Source organism: Diabrotica virgifera, chromosome 1 (assembly GCF_917563875.1).
Source record: "Diabrotica virgifera virgifera chromosome 1, PGI_DIABVI_V3a".
Taxonomy (NCBI): domain Eukaryota; kingdom Metazoa; phylum Arthropoda; class Insecta; order Coleoptera; family Chrysomelidae; genus Diabrotica; species Diabrotica virgifera.
In genome coordinates, this window is record NC_065443.1 from 283281962 (window position 1) to 283298915 (window position 16954).

Sequence of the window (16954 nt, forward strand, 5' to 3'; positions counted from 1 at the left end):
TTCTTCATTTAATAAACTGTCAAAATACTTTCTTCACCTCTTTGGGCATCACACAGGGAAGTAAAATGCCGCAATTGAGCAAGCTCTACAAGCTTTCGTAAAATTCAGGAAGAAAGGTACTGAATGTTCAGATTTCGATCTTCAACTAAGACTAAGGTTTACTAAGTGTTACGTATGGTCGGTGCTGCTATATGGCGTAGAGGGCTGGACACTCAAAACGAAGGATATAAAGAGATTAGAAGCCTTCGAAATGTGGCTTTTTTGGCCGTATTCTAAAGATACCACGAAAGGCTAAAGTCTATAAATGTAGATGTTCTTAAGAGAATCTGAAAGAAAAACGGCTTTTCTGGGTCACATCATGCGAAACGAAAAATACCAATTCCTTCAACTTATAATTGAGGGTAAAATTGAAGGCGAGCAAGGAATAGGAGGCAAGAAAATGCCCTGGCTCCGAAACATAACGCAAAGACAGGGATTAATCGATTAACGACATATAATCTCTGGTACACATTCTCATAAGAAAAAGAATAAATAAAGCTAAAAGCCACCATACTATTTTTGATATCTAATAATATAAGTGAATAGAAAAGCCGAACGCACGTCCATCTTAATTGCCTCGAGCACTTGCATTAACTCCTCTATTAATTTGTTTCTGCAAACATGTCTCTTTCTATGCTCTTCTCATTAATAATCATTTTGTGTTGTTTCAGAAGTTTTGTAATTTGTTAGGACTAACTAATTAGAATACCAGACACTCTGTGATCGTTTTAGAAAACCAGCGACACTTTTACTTTTTCATAAATTACTTAATTGATGCCTGCTGTTATAATTCTAACTGTGGTTTTTGTTACAGGGTAATTCTTATATATCTGATCCCGAGCCATAGAAAATTCAATGGGTGAGTAAAATTTTAGAAAAACAGTCATAAAGTGGTTTTTCCTATAGCCGCTACAAAGTAACATATAGTTGTATACAGCTAAGTTTTTTAAAAATGTATACAATTAAATAATTCTACCAAATAATTATTTGTGCAATTTGAGTCGTTACAAACTGACCCTGAACATAGATAAGCATAGAGTATTTTAAAAAATCTTATACTATACATGTACATATTATATTATAAGACACTCATTTTTATTAAAAAGATACACAGAACAGAGGGTTGCATAATCGCTGGACAACTGTTTCCACCATTTCAGGCTTCCTCAACAGCGCTAGCATGCACTCCTCTGAATCGAAAAATAGCTCAACCAACAATTTAAGGGGAACTTCAAAAATCATTAAATTTGTTAAGAGATATATTTCACTTCGAAGTAGTAAAGGAGTTTAATATCTTGAGACGGTAATTACAGATCACAACCACATAGAAAAATAGGTCTCAGCAAGGATAGCTGAGGGAAATAGAGCATTATACCCTATCATCAATATCTAAGCTGCTAAAAAGACAATCCAAATTAAGACATGTCATCATCATCATCATCATCATCATCATCAGTAGCTCGACAACACTTTTTGGGTCCCGGCTTGTTCTAGGATTTTCCGCCATTCTGTTCTGGTACTTGCTTTGTTCTTCCAGTGGGTAATCTCAAGTGTTTTCAGATCTTGTTCCACTTGTTTGATGTATCTAAGTTTGGGTCTTCCCTTTGACCTTCTCCCTACTGGTGTTTGTCTCATTATATGTTTTGGTCTCACACATCCGTTTAACATGGCCCATCCAGCGCAGATGTCTGATCTTTATGGATGTTATGACGTCGGGTTCGTTGTATGCTGCGTATAGTTCAAATTATATCTTCTGCGCCATACGACATTTTCTTTCACCACCTTATATATGTGTCTAAGGATTTTTCATTCCAACGTACCTAATAAGTTTTCATCGCTTTTCCACAGTGTCCATGTCTCCGATCCATATATAAGGACCGGTTTTATCAGGGTTTTGTATATTTTGCATTTGGTTTTTCTCGTGATGTTGTTAGATCTTAGATGTTTAATTAGTCCATCATATGTTTTATTAGCAATATGTATTCTTCTCTTAACTTCGTCGCTGAAATTAAGACATGTACATGTCGATTATTTGCCCAGTTGTTACATATGGAAGTGAAATAAATAAACTGCTGATATTTGAAAGGAAGGTTCTCAGAATGGTATTTGGTCCCCAAAGAGATGAATTGACAGGAGAGTGGAGAAGAAGAGAGTGCTAAATTGGGAACTCTGTAGGGTACTGAAAACCTCGACAGACATATACAAGCTAACCGAATTAGATGGGCAGATCATGTGGCAGGGTGTTAAAGATTAGACGGTAGAAGATCAGTAGGCGGCCCCAGAAAAAGATAGAAGGGTGATCTTGAGTCCAATTGATCTAGGATTGGGGTACAACAATGGGAAATGCAAGCGCCAGATCGTAGACGATGAAGGACATATTGGATTGTAAGACTCACTCCGAATTGTAATTCCAGTCAAGAAGAAGAAGAAATCTGAGTGTAAATTTTCCAGGATTTTTACTTTATCGTATATAGAATCCACTTCCCTATTACATTTCTCCAAATGTTTATATCTTAGATCATATCAATGTGATCCCGAGATATGTCTTTTCCTAGCCAAAACTCTAGTTTTGACAGAGAACCGTTCTGGAAGAGAGCCAGTGACCATAATGAGAAACCAACGTCACTGACTCCCCGGCAGTGACGTCAAGAGGAAGTTCTAGAGGATTCACAAGAAGCAAGGAAAACAAGAAAAAAAAAGCACATAACACCACCTCTACGAGAGCGGCACCACCGCCTCTTGGATGCCAAATACCTCTTGGATGTCCCATTTCGCAGGGCATCACAAGATTATAAACAAGTTTTCCCAACGTTGTGTCTGTGATTTGAGAGAGTTTTGGAGTTAGTAGCTTCGGGGATTATGGATGTACCATCTCCACGAGGCGGGCGTGAGAATAACCTACTCCGGCATCTCATGTCATCTGGAGCTCGGATTTACTTTGTTGTGTGTGTACCTTCCAATTTTAATTCTCCATTCTTCTTCTTGTTGTTGTGTCGCTCTTATTGTAGATTAAAAATAATCCTTAAGGCTCACTTTATCATTTTTGTAAATTTGGAATCATGGTATTTTTCTAAGGTTTGGATTCCTTTTTCTTTCGAAGTAATGCGTGTTTTTGTCGTGGTGACTTGTTGGCCCATTAAGGTTTTTTTTTCACAAATGTAACAATTAAAAAAAAATATTTTTTTTAAATTCACGCAATAATCTTGTCCCCAGGACAGGACTATTGCGTGAATTGCGTGACTATGCAAAAAATCGCTGTTATGTGATTCCTCAAGTTCTTTGTTTATAACAATCTTATCGACATCCGGATCGATTGTTACCCAAAAAATTCGTGTTCTACGGGTCAAAATACATAAAAAAAAACTTGGGTAAGTCCATCTGTATTAAGGAGGCCGTTGTACTACCACTGACGACAGGACTACAATGACTTTTATACGACCCTATATAAATATCATCGTATAGTTGCTATAAGCACTAAACGTTTATCGTTTTAGAATTTCAAACGTCAAAAAGACATATTTAACGCTTGAGGTCAATGGTGTACCTATATACCGAAAGACTTTGGCCCGAGGGATATACGTTGACCGAAAGCATTATTATCTTTAATACCCGTGGTGCCTTCAACGTTTAATGTCCGACTAACTATTCTTTATATGCAAAAAATTTGGATGAATTTTGAATTATTGTGTTTTCAAATAAGTACATTTACCACCAATAAATAGTCGTTACGTAATTGTGGTAACCATAGTTTTACTTAGGTAGTTATTTGTCAACTTGACAGGATTTAACTAGTTATTTAAATTTAATACCCTAGGGCGTTATTTTGAAAAATAACGCCCTAGGGAAACATATCATACGTAACTGACTTCGAAATCATGTCATTATTTGTCAAATAATATACCAGTCGGACATTAACGTATTTAATGTTCGACTGGTATATTATTTGACAAATAATGACATGATTTCGAAGTCAGTCAAGTATGATATAACGCCCCTATTAGGGGCGTTATTTTGAAAAATAACGCTCTTGAGCGTTAAATTTAAATAACTAGTTAAATACTGTCAAGTTGACAAATAAAAACCTAAGTAAAACTATGGTTACACAATTACGTTACGACTATTGCTGCTAAATGTATTTAATTGAAAACTAATTATTTCAAAATTCATTAAAATTTTTTGCATATAAAGAAGAATTTAGTCGGACATTAAACGTTGAAGGCACCACAGGTATTGTAGATAATAACGCTTTCGGTCAACGTATATAACTCGGGCCATAGGCCCTCGGTATATACACCACTGACCTCGAGCGTTATCCTCATTATCCTTATAATACCCTAAGGGTACCTTATAGTACCTTAATAACTATAATATTTGTTTATTCAGTCTAAATTACATGCTGTACTGTAAAGATTTTAATCATAGCTCTGAAGAGGGCTTTACAAGCTGAAAGCGCTCAGCTAGGAAGTAATTATAATTTTTGCACACTTCAAAATTACTTTTCTTTTCCCGTTCATTCATGTATCCTAAGTGTGTATATAAGCATATAAGTTTTTTTCAAATATTTTTAAGATAACTGTTATAAAGTACCACGTTCCACTATATCCCGATTTTATAACTTTCCCAGCTCTGCCGTTTATGTTAAAGACCTTTCAAACGAATAGAAGAATTTTTTGACAATGACAAAGTGTCATTGATTATTAAATGTGTAAAAAAAATCAAACTTTGTCATCCGCCAAGTTGATACTTTCCAAAACGCCATTTGTTAAGCAAGAAATTAAATTGTGGTGTATAAAGAAAATAGACCAACCTCGATGGCACTTAGATTGTTGTCAAAACATTCTGAAGAGAGCTTTTATTAAACTTATTATTCAGTGGCGTACCAAACAACTGCTAGACGCTATAAGCCCATGAAAGACATATTTTATTACAGCTTTAAAGATCTAATACTAAAATGTTGGAAAAATCCGTAGAATTTTTTTTATAAAAAATTTAACTTTATGAATTTTAGTCAGAGTTTACTTATTTGGGAGAAATTTTACAACAGAGAGTAGAGAGTCTATCAGAAGAACGAGATAAGCGCAATACTAGCAAAAAGCAACAGCATTTTGGAATGGGTACAAAATGAGGAAGAATGGAAAATAAAATGAGAAAAACACTCTGTGAATCCTTAGTGTTATCGCATCTTTCGTATTATAATTTTATATATGGTCCTTGTCTAACAGTTAATAATGTCATAACGATTACAAAAAATACAAAATTCTTGCTGCAGATTGGTGCATGGTACATATTTGAAAATATGATAGAATAAACCATAAAATAAAAGAACTTAATTGGTTTAATATTACTAACCAATACAAGCTGCAAAATTTGGTGTTTACTCATAAAGTGATCCAGACAGGTAAACCAAGGTACGTAAAAGATAAAATTATATTTAGAGCACAACTTCATACGTTTCCACGCACTATTCGCTTTCCTGAAACACTTGCCCTTCCTCGGTTTAGAATATCCATGTTCAAAAAATCTTTCACCTATACAACAATTTATTAAGGCCCACAATTGTCTACAACAAAAATTTAAAAATATTAAAAACTTCAAAAAGTTTAAAACCGAAGTGAAAATTTTCTTAGTAAACTCACAATAATTACGTTTAATAAAACAATCTGCTGCATCCATTCAATAATCTGTAATTTCAGTCCATATAATAAGTAGCTGTCCTTTGTTCTTTCGTTCTCTCTTCTCTTGTCCATATTTTTTAAAAATTTTTTTTGTCCAGTAATTTTCTTTTCTTTTCTCCTTTATGCCTGTTTTTTCTCAAATTTTTTATAAAAATGTTTTTTTTCTTATGTATTTAAATTTTTTCTAAATATTTATATATTTTAGTGCCAATTGAATCTGAATCACTTGTGTAATTTAATTCAGCATCAAATTAGTGAGTTAAGTGTAAGAGTAGTCTAGGCTAAACTTCACTCATTATTTTTGTTTCTAATAAAGACCTTATTATTATTATTAAAACCAACCATGAAGCAGATGATTAATACAAAGAACCAAAAATTACTAAAAGGAACCGAAAGTACAGACCACCATCAATTATCGACACATTATGCAAAATTAATCCAGATATTCCCTCCTATAAGCCATCCTGCAAGGAAAACTATTTGGAAACCGAGGTCCAGGAAGAAGAAGAACATCCTGATTGAAGAACCTCAGAACCTGGTTCAACACAATATATGTGCAGCTTTTTCGCGCTGCTGCAGATAAGATAAAGATTGCCATCACGATCGCCAACATTCGTCATGGATAGGCACATCAAGAAGAACAAGAAAATTACAACATGTCAAGTCACAAAGAATGAGATGGCGTAGGAAATAGAAGGAGAGGAATTCCAATGAAAACTGTCCTTTCTAAATTATCAACAAATGCATAGATAGTACTACTAGTAAAATAAAGTAACCAGTGGCGGCTCGTGACCTCAGTATGCGGGTAGGCGACACATATACTTCGGGTAGGCGACAAAAAATATCCTACAATTTGTAATACATTTTGAGCCATCTTGCAATACTAAATGTAATCTATGAGCGCAACAATGTGTAAAAATTGCTTTTGGAGCATCTACTTTAATTTTTGATTGTAATCCGTTTAAAGAGCCAGCCATTACACTTGCACCATCGTAACATTGAGCAATTAATTTATTTTTGTAATCGTATGGCTCAAGTACGTTTGAAATTAAGCTATATAGAGCGTCTGCAGATCTATTCTCGCTAATATCAAAAAACCCTAAAAATCTTTCTGTTACCTGACCAACTTTGTTAACAAAACGGATTGTTAAAGTACACTGTGATTTTTCGGTTATATCAGTAGTATCGTTCGCTAGTATAGAAAAAAATTGACTTTCATTAATTTCTGTTGAAATTTCATTTTTTACGTAATCGGCAAGACAATCTAATAAATCATTTTGTATTGTTTTGACAAACCCGTGAACACCCCTTCTATTTTTTAACATGATCCTGGATTTCCTGATCGCGTTTAACTACTTAATTAAAAATTTCTTTAAAATTACCCATGTTTGAAGAATTATGGCTCTGATCACGACCGCGAAATGCAAGTTCTTGTTTTGCTAACAGAATTGTAACATCAATTTCTTCAACTTCTTCAACCTTTTTCAACTTCTTCACTATATATCTTATTAGATAGAGAAATATGTCCAGTTTGTCCAGCTAAAGCACTGTCAATAGTTTGTTTATTTTTTTCTAACCGTTTTAAACCTAAGCAATTGTTTAAATATTCTTTTGAAGATTCATATCTTTTTACACTAGCTGATAAATTTTTCAAATCTGAATATCCCTGACTCACCCAAACATTTTGCTTCAAATTTGAGAGCAACAGACAAGGCCAACAAAAAAGTAGATTTTTAAAATAACTTCCGCTTAGCCATTTATGATTTTCATACCATATTGTTTTAAACGATCTCGAAAATGGTCGATTGTCTTTTGTCTTATCTATTGATAAAATTGTTAAATTTGGTAAAGACCGGCCCATTGAAATAATTTCTGATCTTTCTTGATTTTGGCGCCTTGAAAAAGGCGTCTCGATCAAACTGCATATTACATCGTTTAAAATATTCATATTCGATAACTAAAGTTTTTCCACCAATAAAACTAACACACCTACGTTTCAACAACGTCAAATATTACTTATTTTATTTATGTATCAAATAATAATTTACTCTTCGAATAAATTGATAAGTTAACAATAATTAACCTCGTTTTAAATTTTTAATTATCTATATAATCTAATAACACAATTCGTCAGTTTAACGTTAAATTATTCAAATTGTATTGAAACACAATAAAAATATAATGGACGACTGACAAATAACTGTTCACAGATTTATTTGTCGTTAGTGCATTATTACTAAATTAATATAAAATTAAAATGCCCTTCAATAGACCGATCTCAAATTTGCCTGTTTATTATTCAGTTTTCATAAACAAATTTAAATTGTCCTACCTAGTTTTATTGAATACTTAACCTACTAATAACAGCCAAAATCAAAAAACAATTATTTAAAACAGTTTCACAAGACACCAAGAGAAGCAACTGATAAAATTTTGTAGGTCCGGCTATAAGACTCTGTGCCTATCCGCTCTTTCAAAATCGTGGACTACGGTCGCTATGCAGACCTGCAGCAGACCTTTAGTTCGCGTAAACAGAGAGAGATCGCACGTCAATTCGGTGTTGGCGTCGTTCTATTTCAGGCTACGTTTCCAAGTGCCTGACCAAGGAAGAATATAGAATCTTATGTAGTACTATTAATACTACAAGGAGCGTATAATAATTATAACTACGGAGAAAATTTTATGGATATTTTTAAAAATAATTTGGATAATTTTTGCTATTTTATTGTAGGTATTGTGTCAAAATTATTAAATAATTAAATAATTTATATTATTGTACTACATTTGAAGAGGGTAGGCGGCATTAAATAATTTATATTATTGTACTACATTTGAAGAGGGTAGGCGGCGCCTACCTTGCCTACCCCGACGGGCCGCCCCTGAAAGTAACACTTAAAATAGTTCTAATTTATCTAAAATCTATTTGGTAAGTCAGTTAGTTTATAACGCTTAAGTCTGCGAACTTCACCCTCCGTGTTTAATAATTCACTCGCGAAATCATTTGGATGCGCACTAAGTCTTTCTTCTTACTTTTCACTGTATTTGCTAATTTCTTCTTTGATGCTGGGAACTTTTAGGTCTCTCTCTATTATTGCGCTGGGGACGTACCATGGAGCGTTTACTATGGTTCTTAATGCCTTATTTTGAAAACGTTGTATGATTTCCAAGTTAGAGTTGCTGGCTGAGACCCATAGCTGTATGCCATAGGTCCATATGGGTTTAAGTATGGCTTTGTATACCACTAATTTATTTTCAATTGACAGTCTTGAATGTCTGCCCAGAATCCAGTACATTTGTTGAAGTTTGAGTCAAAGTTGCTTTCTTTTGGTGAAGATGTGTTTTCTCCATGTTAGTCTTTTATCTAGATTTCTAGATGTATGCACAGGTATTTGGTTGTATCTACTTGTACTAATTGTTTGTTGTTTATGTATACTGGTGGACAGCTCTCTCTTCGCATGGCAAATGTCATGTGGGTCGATTTTATTTCATTAGCTTTTAGTTTCCATTTTTTTTTAACCATTTTTCTATTTTATTTAAGTGGGTTTGTAAGTTATACGAAGCTGTTTGGGGTACTGTGTGAGATGCGATAATACCTGTGTCATCTGCGAATGTTGCGACTGTTGTCAATCTAGTTGTAGGTAGATCAGCAGTAAATAACAGGTATAGTAAGAGACCGAGTACACTACCTTGTGGGACACCGGATTTTATTTTAAATAGTTCTGAGAGAGCATCTTGTTGTTTACTAATGAAAAGCGATCTGTCAGATACGATTTTATAATTAAATAATATTGATACGGAAGATTTTTATTCAGCTTACGGAAGAGTCCTGTATGCCACACTTTGTCGAATGCTTGGCTGATATCTAGAAAAGCTGCACTACAGTACTTCTTGTTTTCTAGATCATTGCTGATTTGTTCGCCTATACTATGTGTTTGTTCTATTGTTCCATGTTTGCTACGAAAACCAAATTGTTGTTTTGGAATTAATCTTGTTTCTTTTGTTATTGGTTCTAATCGACGTAGAAACATTTTTTCAAATAGCTTAGATAATATAGGTAAGAGACTAATGGATCTATATGAGTTCAGTTCTTTGGGGTCTTTTCCTGGTTTTTGTAACATTATGATCTCTGCTACTTTACACTGATTGGGAAAATGTGCATACGTAAGTATTGCATTAAATATATGTGTTATTGCCATGATTGTTTTCTTAGTTACGTTTTGCAGGATTTTTCCAGTGACGAGGTCATATCCAGGAGCCTTTTTTGGATTGATTTCATTCATGATTACCATTCGGATTTCTTTAGGTTTAAATTTTTTGATAGGAAGATCCATTTGAAAAGGTATATCAAAAAAATTTAATATTTCATTATTATCTTCGTCATTTTGGTTCATGTTGTAAGGATTAAAGACGTTGCTTAGGTGTTCAGCAAAGGCCTTTAACTTTTTATTATTACTTCTGGCCCATGTTCCCGCAGAGTCTCTAAACGGAGGTATTTGTTGTACAAATTTATAAAGAACAAAACTTATAGATAAAAACTGTTGTTAAAAAAAAACAACGATTTATATTAAATATTACTGAAACAAGCAATTCAACTTCATAAGTCCTAAGTTTTCACCCAACGTGGCCGAAAGTCGATATTTAAACTCTTCCGGTTATAACTTTTTAACCGAAAATGGCATCAAAACTGCAACTAAATATTCAAGATCGAATTTCCAATTCGTCGATTGATAATCATGTACATATGATATATTCTGCGACTATTGTGTGGCACTTTCGGTTACAATTTTCGGTTGTACTATTTACGGCGACTTTAAAACAGTACTTCCGGTTGAAACTCTAGAACCGGAAGTCATAGGTCAAATTTCTCACTTTTAATTTTTGGGTTATAAGTTCTCATTTGACACCTCATTTGTCAGTCTATCTGTTCTAATAACCGACGAGTTGTGTTTAGGGACGGACAGACAGACATAGATATTTCAAGATTGTCATATAGTAAAATGGGTGACAACAATATTTGGTATTATTTCCAAGTTTTTTGTAATGTAAAGAAACCAAAAATTATTTATTCTGTGTAATAAAAATGTCAAATGTTAAGGAAATAATTTGGTCGCCAAAACACATTTTGAAGATTTAAAAAAATGAAAATTTCCCCACGATATACGCTACTGATTTATAACGTTTCTCAAATTTTCACATAGCTCACTAATAGTCCAACGCTTCTTCGGCAGGCCAGTTCATCGCATTTAAAGAGAGCTTTTAAATCATTTTCAATGTTGATGAAAGACAGCAATTTGATTCAGTTGAAGAGGTTTTGTTGACGCTTAAAAATGGTTTTCCTAGCATTGTCAAGTGGTAGCAATCCTTCAGATTGTCGTTTACTAATTACCACACTCATCCGTTTATATGACCTGAAAAGAGTCTTTTGTGTGGTTTGGAAAAATAACAGACTTAGGTGTCTTTTTCTTCTTGGAGTGAGGTGGAATCGGTTAGAAGTGCCTGTAGAGTTGTAGGAAAGGTATTATTGTAGCCATAATGAAAATAAAATAATAAAAAACTGTAAATAAAGGCTAACTTCCAAAAAAAAACAATGAACCTAATAACTAAAGCAAGGATAATAGATTAAAAAAAAGAAGTATACAAAATGTATAAAAATCAAACAGCCAAATTATCATCTTACTCAATAATAGTATAGGAAACATAACATTTACTCTCTTAAATTTCCATTCTAATCCAACTACTGTATGACGTGGAGGCCTGGACCTTAAAAAAAAATAAGCGATCGACTTGAAGCATTCGAGATGTGGACCTACCGAAGAATATTAAAAATAAGTTGGGTGATAGAATAACAAATGTTGAGGTCCTCAGAAAGATGAAAAAGGAAAAGAAAATCATGAATACGATTAACCCTAGAAAGATAGTCTGCGTAAAATTGACGCATGTATAACTCGTCACTAGGAGCTTCCAGGAAACGAGAGCTCTAAAATTATCGATTTGTATCCCGAGTGACACTTTGACAGTTTTATGTCTCCCCTTCGTGTCGTGAAATTATGTGAAAGTGTCACGAGGGCAAAACAAATCGATAATTTTTAAGGGCTCGAGAATAATTCGGTAAAATTATTTCATGAATAAAACTGTCTTTTTAAATCATTTTAACTAATATTTTATTGATATATTCGCCTGAATATTTGCTAAACCTGTTTCTTGGTGTTCTCTGTGACAAGTTGTCAAATATTAATTGTCATTAATGTCACTAAATGTATTTTTGCGTAGCAACGAAGGGCATCTGACGTAATACTTGACGATGGGAAATTATCGAAAAAAAAATTATCAGTAGTAATTACACGACAGCTCTAAAATTATCGATTTATATCCCGAGTGACACTTTGACAGTTTAATTTGAAATTATGTCAAAGTGTCACGAGGGCAAAACAAAGCGGTAATTTTTATGAGCTCGAGAGTAATTCGGTAAGATTATTTTATGAATAAAACTGTTTTTTAAATCGTTTTAACTAATATTTTATTGATATCTTCGCCTGAATATTTGCTAAACCTTTTCATGGTGTTCTCTTTGACAAGTTGTAAAATGTTAATTATTGTCATTAATGCAACTGAATGTTCTAGTCTAAGCGCTAGCAACGTTTTCAAGAAAGTATTTTAAGACAGCTGATTCTTTTATATATTGTTCCCTATGCTTCCTCGAACACCGTACCGGCCATCTGGCTGCTGATACAGGGTGATTGATTAGTGTAATAAAGCTTAGTAGATACGCTATAGTAATAGATAGCAATAAAAGTTAATAACAGAAATTGTAGCAAACTTTGAGCTTCACATTACAAAATTAGTTAGAATGTTACAGGGTATTCGATAACATAGTGGCAGACCAAACTTTTGTTTTTTTTTTAAATAGAACACCCCATATCTAATTGTATGTTCGAAATCTTCTTAACTTCTCCATCACAAAAATATAAAGGTTTTTTTTTTATTTAGCTAATGCCTCGACAACTAATGGCCATTGGCATGGTAGGTACGGTAAATTTTTACAGTTAGGTACCTAGTGTCATGTGTAGTGTGTGTGTTGAGTAAGTGTCTTGTTACTTTGCGAAGTCGACGTCATTGTCTTTGCAAAGAGACGCTAATTGTATCCGAACGTCTGCGGTCCCTCCGGTGAATACCGATCCCACAAGGACAGAAACTATTTTCATTTATTAATATACAGAGAGAGTCTGTAAAGTGGAATAAATTCAATATCTCAAATACTAATTGTTTTTTTGGAAAATGCTCAGACCCGTCGATTAGTATTTCAAATTGTCCTTTTTGACATTCAATAAAAATGTATACAGGGTGTCCCAATTTAGAGATATGACGTCATCGTCGATTTTCTTAAATGGCAACACTGTCATTTTGATAGCTAATTTGATAGGGTTTGTAAAGTTATACATAACTGCAAAATATCAAATTTTTATTCTCTACCATTTACAAGATAATAGAAAATAACAAAGTTATATCTGTAATTTGGAATATATTCAATAATTAAAATACTAACTGTTTTTTTGAAAAATGCTCAGACCCGTCGATTAGTATATCAAATTGTCATTTTTGACATATAATAATAATATATACAGGGTGTCCCAATTTAGAGATATGACGTCATCGTTGATTTTCTTAAATGGCAACACTATCATTTTGATAGCTATTTTGATAGCGTGTGTAAAGTTATACACATCTGAAAAATTTCAAAATTTTATTCCCTACCATTTACAAGATAATAAAAAATAACAAAGTTATGAAGAACAAGAAGTAATCAAATAATAATTGAATTTATTTATTTCAATTAAGCAAATGCTCATAACGTTGCCCATTGACAATTTGACAATAATTGAGGGCAACATTATGAGTTTTTGCTTAATTTATTGAAATAATTAAATTCAATTATTAGTTGATTACTTCTTTTTCATAACTTTGTTATTTTTTATTATCATCTAAATGGTAGAGAATACAAATTTGAAATTTTGCAGTTGTGTATAACTTTACACACCCTATCAAAATAGCTATCAAAATGACAGTGTTGCCATTTAAGAAAATCAACGATGACGTCATATCTCTAAATTGGGACACCCTGTATACATTATTATTATATGTCAAAAAGGACAATTTGATATACTAATCGACGGGTCTGAGCATTTTTCAAAAAAACAGTTAGTATTTTAATTATTGAATATATTCCAAATTACAGATATAACTTTGTTATTTTCTATTATCTTGTAAATGGTAGAGAATAAAAATTTGATATTTTGCAGTTATGTATAACTTTACAAACCCTATCAAATTAGCTATCAAAATGACAGTGTTGCCATTTAAGAAAATCGACGATGACGTCATATCTCTAAATTGGGACACCCTGTATACATTATTATTGAATGTCAAAAAGGACAATTTGAAATACTAATCGACGGGTCTGAGCATTTTCCAAAAAAACAATTAGTATTTGAGATATTGAATTTATTCCACTTTACAGACTCTCTCTGTATAATAAACGAAACATTTCTGACCCTGGTGAGATTCGAAATATAAAGGTTTGTTATGGTACACAGGGTATTTACAAAGTTATAACTAATGTTCTATGTTTTAACTATTTAGAATGGGAAATAAGCCACAATATTATTAAAAAATGATTTTTATTAACGTTTTGACGCCCAAATCGGGTGCCGTTGTCAAAATACAAAATATTTGGGCGTCGAAACGTTAATAAAAAATCATTTTTTAATAATATCGTGGCTTATTTCCCATTCTAAATAGTTAAAATTGTAAAAATGCCACAAGAAAATAGCTTCAGAACAACATTAATGTTCTATGAAAATCGTAATAAGTTCAGCTCCCTGTAGACATAAAAATAAGCACATCAGCAATGGTTTATTGGTGCCATATTTTTTTGTTGATTGTCAAAATTTATAAAAATGGTTGATATTGCTAATTTTCTTTATGTCGAATACAGGGTGAGTTAAAACGCAAGTACATTATTTTCTCAGTAATTTTAAATAACTTGCTCTGAAAAATGAAAATATCTCGAAAACTAACAAATATAGGCATAGGGAATATTATACAAAAATTAAAGTACGGTAATGATACTTTCCGATAGTGATATAAAATCAGGGTGTTCCATTTAAAATTTCTGAAAAAAGAATGTACTTGCCTTTTGACTCACCCTGTATTCGATGTAAGGAAAATTAGCAGTGTCAACCATTCATAAAAATTTTCACAATCAACAAAAAATATGGCACCGATAAACCATTGCTGTTGTGCTTATTTTTATTTATACAGGGAGCTGAAATTGTTACGATTTTCATAAAAAATTGGTTATAACTTTGTAAAAGCCCTATATAACATAGCAAACCTTTATATACTTTGTGATGAGGAAGTTAAGAGGATTTTGAATATAAAATAACATATAGGGTGTTCCATTTAAAAAAAAAACATAAACTTGGTCTACCAATAGCGAACACCCTGCAACATTCTGACTAATTTCGTAATGTGAAGCTGAAAGTTGGCTACAATTTTTGTTATTAACTTTTATTGCTATCTATTACTATAGCGGATCTACTGAGCTTTATCACACTCATCAATAACCCTGTATATTGAATTTAAATTATTTTTAGGACGAAACATTTTTTGTCATTACTTTTTAAACCACAGAAATGTCTGTCAATTATAGTTCATATTTCTAATAATGTTTAAAAAGTAATGACAAAAAATTTTTCGTCTTACAGTAATTTTAAATTCGATATATTTACCTGTACAAGTGTGCTGCGCAGTAATGAACGCAACCTGTATCAGTAGCCAGGTGGCCGGTACGGTGTTCGAGGAAGCATAGGGAATAATATATTAAAGAACCAGTTGTCTTAAAATACTTTTCTTTCGGACGTTGCTAGCTCTTGGTCCATTCATTTTTGCATAGCAACGAAGGGCATCTGACGTAACACAACGACGGGAAAGTATCGAAAAAAATTCCCGCTGTAATTTTTATTCCTATAGGTTTTTATTGGTCAGAACCTCCAAGAATAAAATAATCTACATAATATCGCACATCCGGTTCAAAAGCGTATTAACCCAAAAAATTGCATTTTGATCTCACGAACGCAACTAAAATGTATTATCATTTGCATCTTTTTCCTCAGAAAACTGTATCACGACTTTAAAAATATCAGTAGATGTTACAAGTTCATTCGAACTTGTAACAAGAAGGTACCTACATTAGTGTCCGGTGAAAAACGTAATAAATAAAGTATTAATTCAAAAAGCGACCTTATAACGCCAATGTCTTTTAAATGTTTGTTCTTCCTTAAAAAAATTACCAGCTCGGCATATGACAATTTTTACTCAATAACTCCCTTTTATTACTAATTATTCCCTTTCAATGGTACTTTTAAAGTACCGTCGTAGTTCATAAACCATAAATACTTCATAAACTTTCATGGTCATAACCATTCAGTCGTTCAAGTTTATAACCTTTTTCGATATGCAAAATTAACTTAACGACTTCTAAAATATCGTAGTGCCTAACAGATAAATTTCACCCATTTCAATGCAAAATACGAACCCTCACAATGTGTTTGATTATATTATCCACCTTCACGCCGATGGCCCAAACACCATAAACATTTTATTGGCCATCAAGCACTTAATTTGTTTATTATTGGCATGACTGTTTTTGTATGCAATTCATTAAATTTGATACAAAGCCGCGGTAAACCTCGGGATACGATTAAAGGTCCGCGCCCATTTGATCAAATCAGTCGGCAACGGAACGAACCTTCACAGCCCGGAATTAAGTGCCGTAGCGCACATTTATCGGGAAAATCACGCCAACTCAGTCAGTGTATTTACATAGGTATTGTATAAAAGATGGATCTAAAAATTATAGTTTGTCTAGAAGTGTCCGGAATTTTATATTTTTCCTAATTTTACTAGATTTCCTTTTTGTAAAATTTTAAGACAAAAGTAATGCATCAAGTAGGTCGTGCCGATAGTAGGTTGGTTATGGACAAAATCGCATGACAACACCATCTGTCGAATATTGTTGTTTGTAAACAGACTTAAGATTTGTGAAATAATGTCGGAAGTAGAAAAAAGAAAAGTGGTCGAATATTTGTATAGAAACGGTGTCCGAAACGTTAAAAAATTAGTTCAATTAACTGAACTCGGAAAAAGTGCAGTGTATGAGACAATAAAGAGGATAAAAAATG

The 16954-nt window shown here is 32.9% G+C and overlaps 1 protein-coding gene across 1 annotated transcript in view; it reads left to right on the plus strand.

The window, feature by feature from the left end:
* The first annotated feature begins 853 nt into the window (after window positions 1–853).
* LOC114328350 (uncharacterized) overlaps window positions 854–16954 on the plus strand; it is a 460680-nt gene continuing 444579 nt past the window's right edge. Inside the window, exon 1 of the mRNA XM_028277179.2 lies at window positions 854–898. The gene's annotated coding sequence lies outside the window, so the exon portion shown is untranslated. The remainder of the gene's footprint in view (window positions 899–16954) is intronic.